We start from the raw sequence: 10,071 nt of genomic DNA on the forward strand, positions 1-10,071 counted from the left end.
CTGCGCCTTGAAGACAGACAACCAGAGTTCAAATCTAGCCTTAGAAACTTACTGGCTATGTGACCCTGGGTAATCCACTTAACTGCTGTTTGCCTCAGTTTCCTAATCTATAAAATGGGGATAATAATAGTATCTAGTTCTCAGAGTTACGGTGAGGATCAAATGAGATAATAATTATAAAGCACAGTGCCTTGGCACACAATAAGTGTATTTAAATGGTCATTTATATTGTTATTATCATCTAAAGACTTTAAGAAATATCTTTAAAAAAAACAAAGGAGATGAGGCATAGTGGCTATTCCATTTTTCTGCATTTATTTTTTTCATCATCTGGCACATTACCTGGAAGATAACAGGTACTTTATTGAATAATTCTTTGAGGTATTCATTTGCTGCAGTAGGAAGAGCATCCCTCTTGAAACCCGGAGCCCAGGGTTCTAGTCTTCACTTCGCCATTACTGCACGTCAGCACATTTTCATGTGGATATTATGGAATTTGTGCTCGAATTATAAACTTCTAGACAACCTATAGGAGGATTAAGTAAGGACCTAAGTGGTGTGATTTCAAGGGTACTCAGAAACAAATCTTCACCCATTCCTTTCTCACCAGTGGTGAAGCAAGAGTTTTAAGCTCTGATCAAAAAGTCTGACCTGGAAAAAGTCTCATCTTATATTCCATCTTCATTAGGAAGAAAATGTTTTTGCAACAAGTTCAGATTTTGGGGAAGAGAATGTAGAGGAGTAGAAAGAATGATGAATATGAAGTCAGAGGATTTGAGTTCAGATTCTAATTCCACCATTTCCAATCTGTGTGATTTTGGATAATCACTTGGAATTGGACTACCTAAACTCCAAAGTCCCCTTTCCAGCTCTAAATTTATAATCTCACAGTCCTAAATTATATCTGTGCCTAATGGCACAGATGCAGCCATTAAATAGCTAGAAGCCCACTTAATTCAATAAATGTTAATCAATTATCTACTATGTGAAAGACATCAGTTATATTATTAATAACAGGCCTAAAAGTTTTCTTTTGTTAATTTGTAGTGATTTATAATATGTGTGTGTTCGTCCTTCATTGCCGAAAAAGACCATGCCATCAGAGAAATAATGACATGACTTGCATTTGATTTTGTTTTTTGAATGAGGGAGGGCTGAGTGATTTATAATATCATCTATATAAATTTCGTAGTAACCTTGAAGTGGGATTTTTATAATCATCCCCATTGTGAAGCTGGAAAAACTGAATCATCCAGCTTTCCTAGTCTCACAAAGCAAATCGCTGGTAAATATGGAAAGAGAGCTCCGGCTCCTTCCCCTCTCCTCCACTTGGTGATCTCCAGTTCTCCCCATCTTAAATACACAGGTATCTTTGATCTTTTCTCTTCTTACAGCTATCTATCATTTCAAACCAACCACTTCACCTCCCTGGGCCTTGATTTTTCATTTCTGCAAAATGAAACAATTGAATTCTTGTGTTCCAGGGTTTAGCACAATGCCTGGCACAGAGTAGGTGCTCAATTAATGCTTGTTTACTGCTTAAGCTCCCAGACAATTCCAAAATCCTATAAGTCTATCTCTGCCCAAGACAGGCCTTCCATAAATTTTTCATTATTTTTCTTCTTCCTCTGATGAGAGGAACAGAACTATCAAATATGTAATAAATAGAAATCCTTTTACCTTTCACACATTTTCAAATGTTCCCCTGCTGCTTCAGCTAATTAATTATCAATGTGATTTGTGTTTAGACAAAAGGGTTTGTCTCCTTCACAGCCCATCTGCTTCTCCATAACCTTGCTGTGAAGTCATTGCAAAGAGGAGTTGGTGATAAAGCAATCATCTCCATGGCAACTGACTGCTATGTCACAAACACAGGACTGTGACCTCACTGCAGGACCAAGAGGTTTGGGTTCCTTTATGGAGAAGAGAAGAGTTCTTAGTCCAACACTAATTTTCATTATTTTAAGAATTAGAGGATGGGGAAATCAGTCCATTCAGAGAAATGGAGCTAGAACAGCTTTCTTGGTCAGCATTCAGGTTGATGAAATGTATACTTTAAAGTATGAAGTACAATTTTAAAGTGCTGCTTTTTTATACATGCAAGTACAATTTATCCATGAATATAATTCTGGGGCCAGTTGGGCTGTGCATCTTATGGACGAAATACTGATGTTTTTCTTCTGAACTCATTGATATATGTTATTGATGAACAATTTAAATATTGTCTTATTTTATAGTTGTCTCATTTTTGAATATATTATGGGCTGCAGTATGCATGTATATTTACAGTAACAATTTTTTCGTGTCATACACACACACACATACACACTCACATTTTGCTTGACCTGTAATTCAGTAGCAGGGGACTCCTGGTGAGGAATTTCAACTTCCTTCTGTTCCTCAGGAAAAATAGATAAGGGCTTTCTCTGCAGCCTACAGTCTTAGAGTTGTCTGAGGCACCAAGAAGTTAAAAGACAGCCTGGGGCATGAGAACAATATGTGTTATGGGAAGGACTTGAATCCACATCTTCCTGATTCCAAAAATACTTCTTTGTCTATTAGGATACCCCTGGTACCTAATAGAACACATTCATTGAATTGGAGACTTCCTAATACCTAGAGGGACCCTAGAGAGCTTACATCCCCACCACCCACTGCTGTACATGTATGCACATACTGTATTTTTCAGTCTGATCCAATAGGTATTTATTAAGCAAGTACTATGTGTAAGCTACTGTACTTGTCACTAGGGATACAAAACAGCTTTTGCTGCCAAGGATCTTCCCATATACTAAAGGAAAAGAACATGAAAACTGTTTAAAAAAAAATATGCACAATCATTTGTCAAGGGAGAAAGCATTAAAGTGGGCACTGGGCAAGTCTTCCCCTATGAGGAGGTAAAATTGCAGACATGACCCTCCAGGCATGGGGTGGGGGTGGGGTTATTGTCATTAAATATTATGTAAAGAAATGGAGGTAGAAAATGGAATAAAGGAGCAAATACTTAAGGGAACTGAGGCTCAAAGAGATTAAATGACTTCCTGAAATCATGCAATGAGCTTTGTGATTAATTACATACAGTTTAAACTGTCTGTGCTTTCCACTTGAAAGTGACTTTCAAGTCTTCTCTTATGTTAAGAAACCAAAAAGACCATGGTTATCTAAGCACTGGCCTCAGTGATTTCTTTATAGTTGGTCTTTCCTTGATCTGGTGACTGAGGACCCAGCGGTCATCATTCCTTTCTAAACAAGCCTGGGATCTCTTGGACAGCCATAGACATGGTTAATATGGTGGGTTTATAGATTTTGTTTCATCTAAGTCTTGCTTTTATGGATGGGTTAAAATTCAAATTAAAAAAATAGCAAGTTCGTGTAAACAGGATTGGCTCCAAGCAAAATGGCCTAGAGCATAGAAGAGATGTACTTCTGACCAGAGATGACATGCTCAGTAGTGATAGCTACTAAGCACAAGAAATAATTCTCTCCTATACTGAGTGGATCCATTTATACAAGATTCTGGATTCTAAAAGGGAATTGTGCTTTAAAAGCCAAAATATGTCTCTGAAAGAGAAGTAACTAAACTTACGGAGTCTAAAAGAATGAGAAGGCAATTTCTGAAATTGATGCACAAAAAAAGAAAAGACAAGAAAAAAAATTGTTACCATAAGTCCTGATCAGGTTGTTACTCCCTTCCTTGGATGGCTGATCAACTAGATATTCACCTATATGACATGGTTATTAGATAGTGCTAGCTCCATTTTATGCTTCACCTGAAAGCTTTGCATTTCTCCAATAGTCAGTCACTTCAGGAAACTATATGTTGAACATCTGCTGTTTATATGAAGGGAGAGTCATAGATTCTTAGTTAAAAGGGGACTTGAGGGTATCTAATCCCTGATGCCCTCTCCCCAACCTCTCTCATAAGTGGTCATCCACATAAAGACCTTTAGAGATGAGGCAATCACTACCTCCTGAGACAGATCCTCCTAGAAATATTATAGAACACATTTCTTTGTACAGACAAGTTGGAATAGATGGTCTCTAAGGTCTTTTCTAACTCTGATTCTCTATGATCCTGGGTAGATCTAATAGATAAGAAGGTTTTCCTTCTACAAAACCAAAATAGACCTCTCTGTAACTTCCATTTACTGGTCCTAAGTCTGCCTTCTGAGGATAGCAGAACAATCAGAATTCCTTTCCCATAAAACAGCCTTTCAAATAAGTATAAAAAATATCACAGTCTCTGCCCCCTGCCCCTCCTCATCTCCAGGCTCTTTGTTCCCACTTACTTCAAAAGATTTGTATATCTCTTTCTAATTCCCTTCCCCATTATATTACCCTTTTCTAGGAGAGCTTTCACTTGTTCATGTCTTTCCTAAAATGTAATCCCCTAACTGTACATAGGAATTCAGATATGTTCTGATTAGTAAAACTGGACTATTATCACCCTCCTTCTGGACACTACAGCTCTAATTAATTTAGCCTAAAACTGAATTAGCTTTTTTGACTTACATACCATCCTTTTAACTCATATTGAACCTGGTTATTGTACTGGTATTGTGATAAAATGAAACAGAAATAGCACAAATAGTTTCTTTACCTATACACATTTATAATGTAAAGGGAGAAGGAGGACCAGCATGCATGGAGAATACATTAAAAAAAAAACTGAGAGCGCACAGTCAAATGCAATTCACATTGTAGCTTTTCATGGTCATATAGGTAAGTGCCAGAGGCTGGAAGTTAATAGAGAAATGGAAGCCAGGATAGGCTAATCAGAGAAAACTTTAGGTAGGAGGTGAATTTTAAGAATACCATTAGAGGGTAAGAATGTGTTTCAGGAAAGAGATTTTCAAACGAGAAGAATGACACATTGACACATTTAGAGAAAGAAATGAGCAAGGCATTTGCAGAAGAATGAAGCTGTTACATTCCCTCCCCTTCCTCCTCTTTTAATTTAGTTGTCTTGACCCGAAATGATTTTATGGGATGATCTATATCCTGTATCCATGTGTCCTCAATAAGACTGAATCTGATGCCAAAAATAAGCATATTTCATCTAATCTTGTTGGTTTCACGAAAACTTGCCATTTGAAAGAATATTAAAGGGACAGTTAATTCTGAGGACTACAGCTGAGCTGAGTAGTTGTGGCTGGGACAGGGAATGCATAGGGTGGTATGTGGGAGGCCGGAGCCAGTGTTTCCTTGGTATGGTATCACCCAAATACACTCCATCAGAATTATGGAGTATTTCTACTATTAATGACGACATTGTGAGGTGATGATAGTTGAGCCAATACCGTTGAATGTATTTCTCTATTTAGGAGACTGGTACTTGAAGATGTAGAAAATCTTCAACCTTAAATGTTTGCTTGGACTTCTGTAATAATAATAGCAATAACATTTACAGAACACTTTCATTTTAGAGGAGTGTTCACAAAAGGGAAAAAAATCCATGAGAAGTGCATAGGACAAGACCTATCCTCATTTTGTAGAAAAGTGATTTGAAGTAGCTTGCTCATGATCTCACAAATGGCAGATTTCAAAGACAGAATTCAAACTCAAGTCTCTTGACTCCAAGTCCAAGGGCAAATTAACTGTAGCATGCTTCCTCTGGGGACTGAAAGCAGTTCATGAGTTTTATAGTTTAATTGAGTACTTAAAGCTAATCATTTGTCCACTAGAAATGGGCCCACAGACCATTCAACCTGCCACCTGTTTTTTGTATGACCAGGAGCTAAGAATGGTTTTTACATTTTAAAATGAAGTTGTAAACTTTATTGTACTTTATCTGCATGTAAAATTACTTCATTGTAAAATTTTATAACTTTATTAAAAACATAAAAATTATTCTAAGCTACAAAAACAGGTGGTGAGCCAGATTTGGACCGTAAATCATAGTTTACTGACCCCTAATTTATATAGCCAGTGTTTAGAATTTGTTGTAGCATATTCTTTTAGTCGATTTGTATAAACATATAGTATATATGAATAGCTAACTAAGAAATAATTTTTTCTACAATTTTTTTTGGTATATGTATTAATGAGTTCTGCACATACTGATAAGCATACTCTTACACAAGCAGATTTATATGATTTAGATTCAAATCAACTCAACAAACATCCGGTAAGCAAAAATCACGTTCAAGGTACCATGTTAGGTACTGGGGATAAAAAGATGAGAATATGACGATCCCCGCCTTCAAGGAACTTACAATTATTGTCATTGCCTTCTTCTAATGACAATATCAAAACTAACAATAACATCAGCATTTATATTCTGATTTAAGTTTTTATAAAGCACCTCACTTCTTTTGATTTTTACTGTAGCTCCTTAATTATAAAGATGTTATTCTCATTTACAGCTGAAGCTCACACTGTTTACCTGATTTGCACACGGTCATACACTTCATTAAAGCCAGAGGTATAATTTAAATCCAGATGTCTTCTGATTCCAGCATCTACATAAGGAGTTCTTACCCAAGATTGAACTGTGAAATTGTGAAATTAGAGGAGCAGAGAATGGAATGGATAGATGACTTTTAAAATACAGGTTTTATATTTGATGTAGCTTGGAGAGTATTCAAGATTTCCCCGGAAGAGAATATTCCAGTGTAAATGAAGTCAATTTCTATTATCAGTTTTTGAATGAGGCAAGACTGTATATTTCAGAAAGTTAGTTGAGACACCTCCATTCATTCACATGTGAAATGATTGGGGTCTATATCCACTGTACCAAAATATTGGTTACAGAGATGGATAAAAAATGATCACATCAATGAAGTGATACAGACAAATTTACAAAACTTAAACGATGACTTAGCTGGGAAAGGACAGAGAAGGGAAGAGAAAATTGTCAGTCACTTGAAGATTTATCGATAAACCCATTGGAGAACACTGTGCTGGTTCTGGGCCTTTTGTATAGATGTTGTGTCTCCAGTGCCTGGAATTCACTCACTCTTCTGAATTTCAAAATATAAAAATATTATGATTCTGCAAATCTGTGAATGATGGTAATTGAAGATCTGAAAACAAAACTACCTTTTTCTGTGTTAATCTGGAAAAAAATAAGAAAAAAAAACTGCTCTCTTACCTAATTTTTCCAAAAAATGACTGAATTGAATGACCTTTCCTTTAACTTCTTCCTTTTTCATTTTTTCTTGCTACCACCATAAATTCTGCGGGCAAATCTCTAAGTTATGAATCTGACAGCTCTGACTTGTTTTACTTTATACTTACTATCCTGTTTTTAACATATTCTATTACTTGTTCTTTTCTCCCCTTCTCATTTGATCTTTTCTTATAACTACATTTCAAGAAAAAAAAGCATAAAGAAATTTCAGAAAACAAAACAAAACAAGAGACATTCACCTTGTCACACAACATATGTAGTTTCACAATTCCAAATCCACCTCTAAAAAGAAGGGAGAGAGCAAATTTCTGAATTCTGCTTTGGAACCAGCCTTGGCCATTATGGATACATGCTGCTGTTTCACTTCATGTTTTTCCATTTACATTATTATTAATATTGTGTATATGTCTTTTCTGGTTCTACATCATTCAGAGTTCATCAGTCGCTAGAAGTCTTCCATGATTCTCTGAAATCTTCATCTTTGTCATTTCTTATGATATAGTCATTTCTTTCATGTTCATATGCCATAATTTGTGTGACTTCTTCAACTGATGGGTACTACGTTGTTTCCTCCTACATGCTACCACAATAAGTGCTGCAATGACTATGTTGGTATATGTTGAATCTTTTTTTCCTTTTTTACTCTATCTTAGAGCTCCTTTTGGTATATGTCTAGTGAAAGAATATAACACATTTTACCTACTCCTACCCCCTTTTTAAAACATAATTCTAAGTTGACTTCCAGAATAGTCAGACCAATTCGTAGCACTTTCAAAAGTATGTTAGAGTATTTGTCTTCCTGTAACCCTGGAGGTATATTTTATAAAGCTTGTTTAAGAACACACAAATGCCAAATTGAGGAACTGTTACAAAGAATAGTTGGGGGGGAAACCCAAAGCATTGCCTTACAACCAACATTCCCCACTAGGGAATGGATTACAGAATTCCTAAATCCATTTTTATAACTATAAGAATTTCTTTCATCAGTCAGTGAGTATATACTAATGATCACATTCACTAACCATACTGTCTCTGGTTTATAATTAGACAAAACCTATCAAACAAAGGGTTTCAAAGAAGAAGAGAAAGTACCTATAAGTCTGGAATTTTTCTTGCTCTTATATGATGTTTCATTTAAGTCGCTAGATATATGTTAATAGTATTTACTAGCACAAGCATAGCATTACCACATATGTTTCATGTTTTTCCATTCATTTAATTCTTTTCATCTCAACTAGAAAATCAAGTCTACACTGCATCATCTATACATTCTCTCCCTCCAAATCTTTTTGAAACTGTAACCTAAGCTACCAACAGAGGCTCCTAAGGGTATTTTATAGCATCAGTTTCATAACTGGAGTTTAAACCAAACTGGGGATGGAGTTTGGGAGGGGTCATATATTCCTTTGGCAATCTTGTAAATCCCTTCTTAGAATAAAAATTTAAATTCATTGAATAAAATACATAGGATTACAGAGAAAGCCAATTATATTGAAATACATATATATATATATACATATATATATTTTAAATTACATGAACCTCAGATTAAGAAACTCTGCTCTAGATTGAAATATGGAAGTAAAGCTTAAAATGTTTTCCTTTTCCTAAAAAAAAAGTTCTTTGGAGCTGCTTTTCAGGTACAATATAATGGGCTTTATCAATGAAAGAGCATGCTGAAACTTAATTCAAAGTCACAGCAAGATTGTCAATGTCAGGATTGAAGAATGAGTTAGCTATCCTTCCTTTGCATTTACCAAAAGGTCCTTTTTCCCCCATTTTTCTACTCCCTATTTTCACGTTATTTTCCCTGGCTGTCATTATGGAGCTTGACTGGCAGTGAATTTGGTATCAGGCTTGTCCAAAAATCAAAGCACATAATAGATGATATGGTCATATATTTAAGTTTCCAAAGTAACTCCAAACAGAGTAAAGCTGTGAATTTAGATCAGAACAGAGTCCTCATTTTCCTCACCTGTAAAAATGGATATTATAGTAGATAGCACCTACATCCCAGAGTTGCTGTGAGGAGCAAATGAGATGATTGTAAAGTGCTTAACCTACTGTCTGGCACATAATAAGTGTTATTAAATGTTAGCTATTATTGTTATCATCACCATCATTATTAATCTATGATCCTATGATTGCTGAGTTGAGATTCCTTGTCCTCTCAGTTATTTCTAGGATGTGGTAAATTGGACCTTTACCTGAGGCTAAGACCCTGAACATTGGTTTAGCAAGTCAGTCAATGGAGGAAGACTTAGGTTAGAAAAAGGGATAAAGCCAATGGAAGAGGAGAAGGAGGAGGAGGAGGAGGAGGAGGAGGAGGAGGAGGAGGAGGAGGAGGAGGAGGAGGAGGAGAAGTTGATGATGATTCCTATACATGAAATTATCTGGTAAACTTTCCCACCATGATGAGAGCAAAACAGCTGAGACTTCCTCCCTCATTTTATGTGCCCACTTCACTGACTGAATTTTTTCCATTTTTTTGGATTCATTCATGTATCTGTCAAATGTCCTTTTCTTTCTACTTACTTGGTCAACCTAGTTCAGTCCCCCCCATTTTGCTTGCTTGAAATATTGTAATAACATCCTAATTGGTCTCTCTGCCTCCAGTTTTCCCTCTCCATTCCATCTTCCATAAAGCTTCCAGAATAATCCTTTGACCATGGTCTAACCGCAACAGTCCCTTATTAAAAAACAATGTTAGCTTCCTATTGCCTCAGCCTTACCCCTTATGGTTTTGTTTTTTTTTTTTTTTATGATCTGGTTCCAAACTACTTGCCAGTTTAATTTCACATTAAGCCGTTTTCTATACTCAATATTCCAGACAAGCTGAACCACTAACTCCTTCATGAACTCAGTATTACATCTTCCATGTCAGTACACAGCTGTCTCCATACTTGAAATACATACCTTCCTCATTTCTGCTTTTCAGA

At 36.0% G+C, this 10,071-nt stretch overlaps 1 long non-coding RNA gene across 1 annotated transcript; it reads right to left on the reverse strand.

Annotated features, from left to right (window-relative positions):
- Window positions 1–298: 298 nt before the first annotated feature.
- Window positions 299–1,836, reverse strand: LOC140506604 (uncharacterized). The gene is made up of 2 exons (XR_011967999.1): window positions 1,681–1,836; window positions 299–526 (listed from the first exon to the last, which is right to left on the reverse strand). It is a non-coding gene; the product is annotated as an uncharacterized lncRNA (long non-coding RNA).
- Between the last annotated feature and the right edge of the window lie 8,235 nt (window positions 1,837–10,071).

The sequence above is a fragment of the Notamacropus eugenii genome, chromosome 5 (genome assembly GCF_028372415.1).
Source record: "Notamacropus eugenii isolate mMacEug1 chromosome 5, mMacEug1.pri_v2, whole genome shotgun sequence".
NCBI lineage: Eukaryota > Metazoa > Chordata > Mammalia > Diprotodontia > Macropodidae > Notamacropus > Notamacropus eugenii.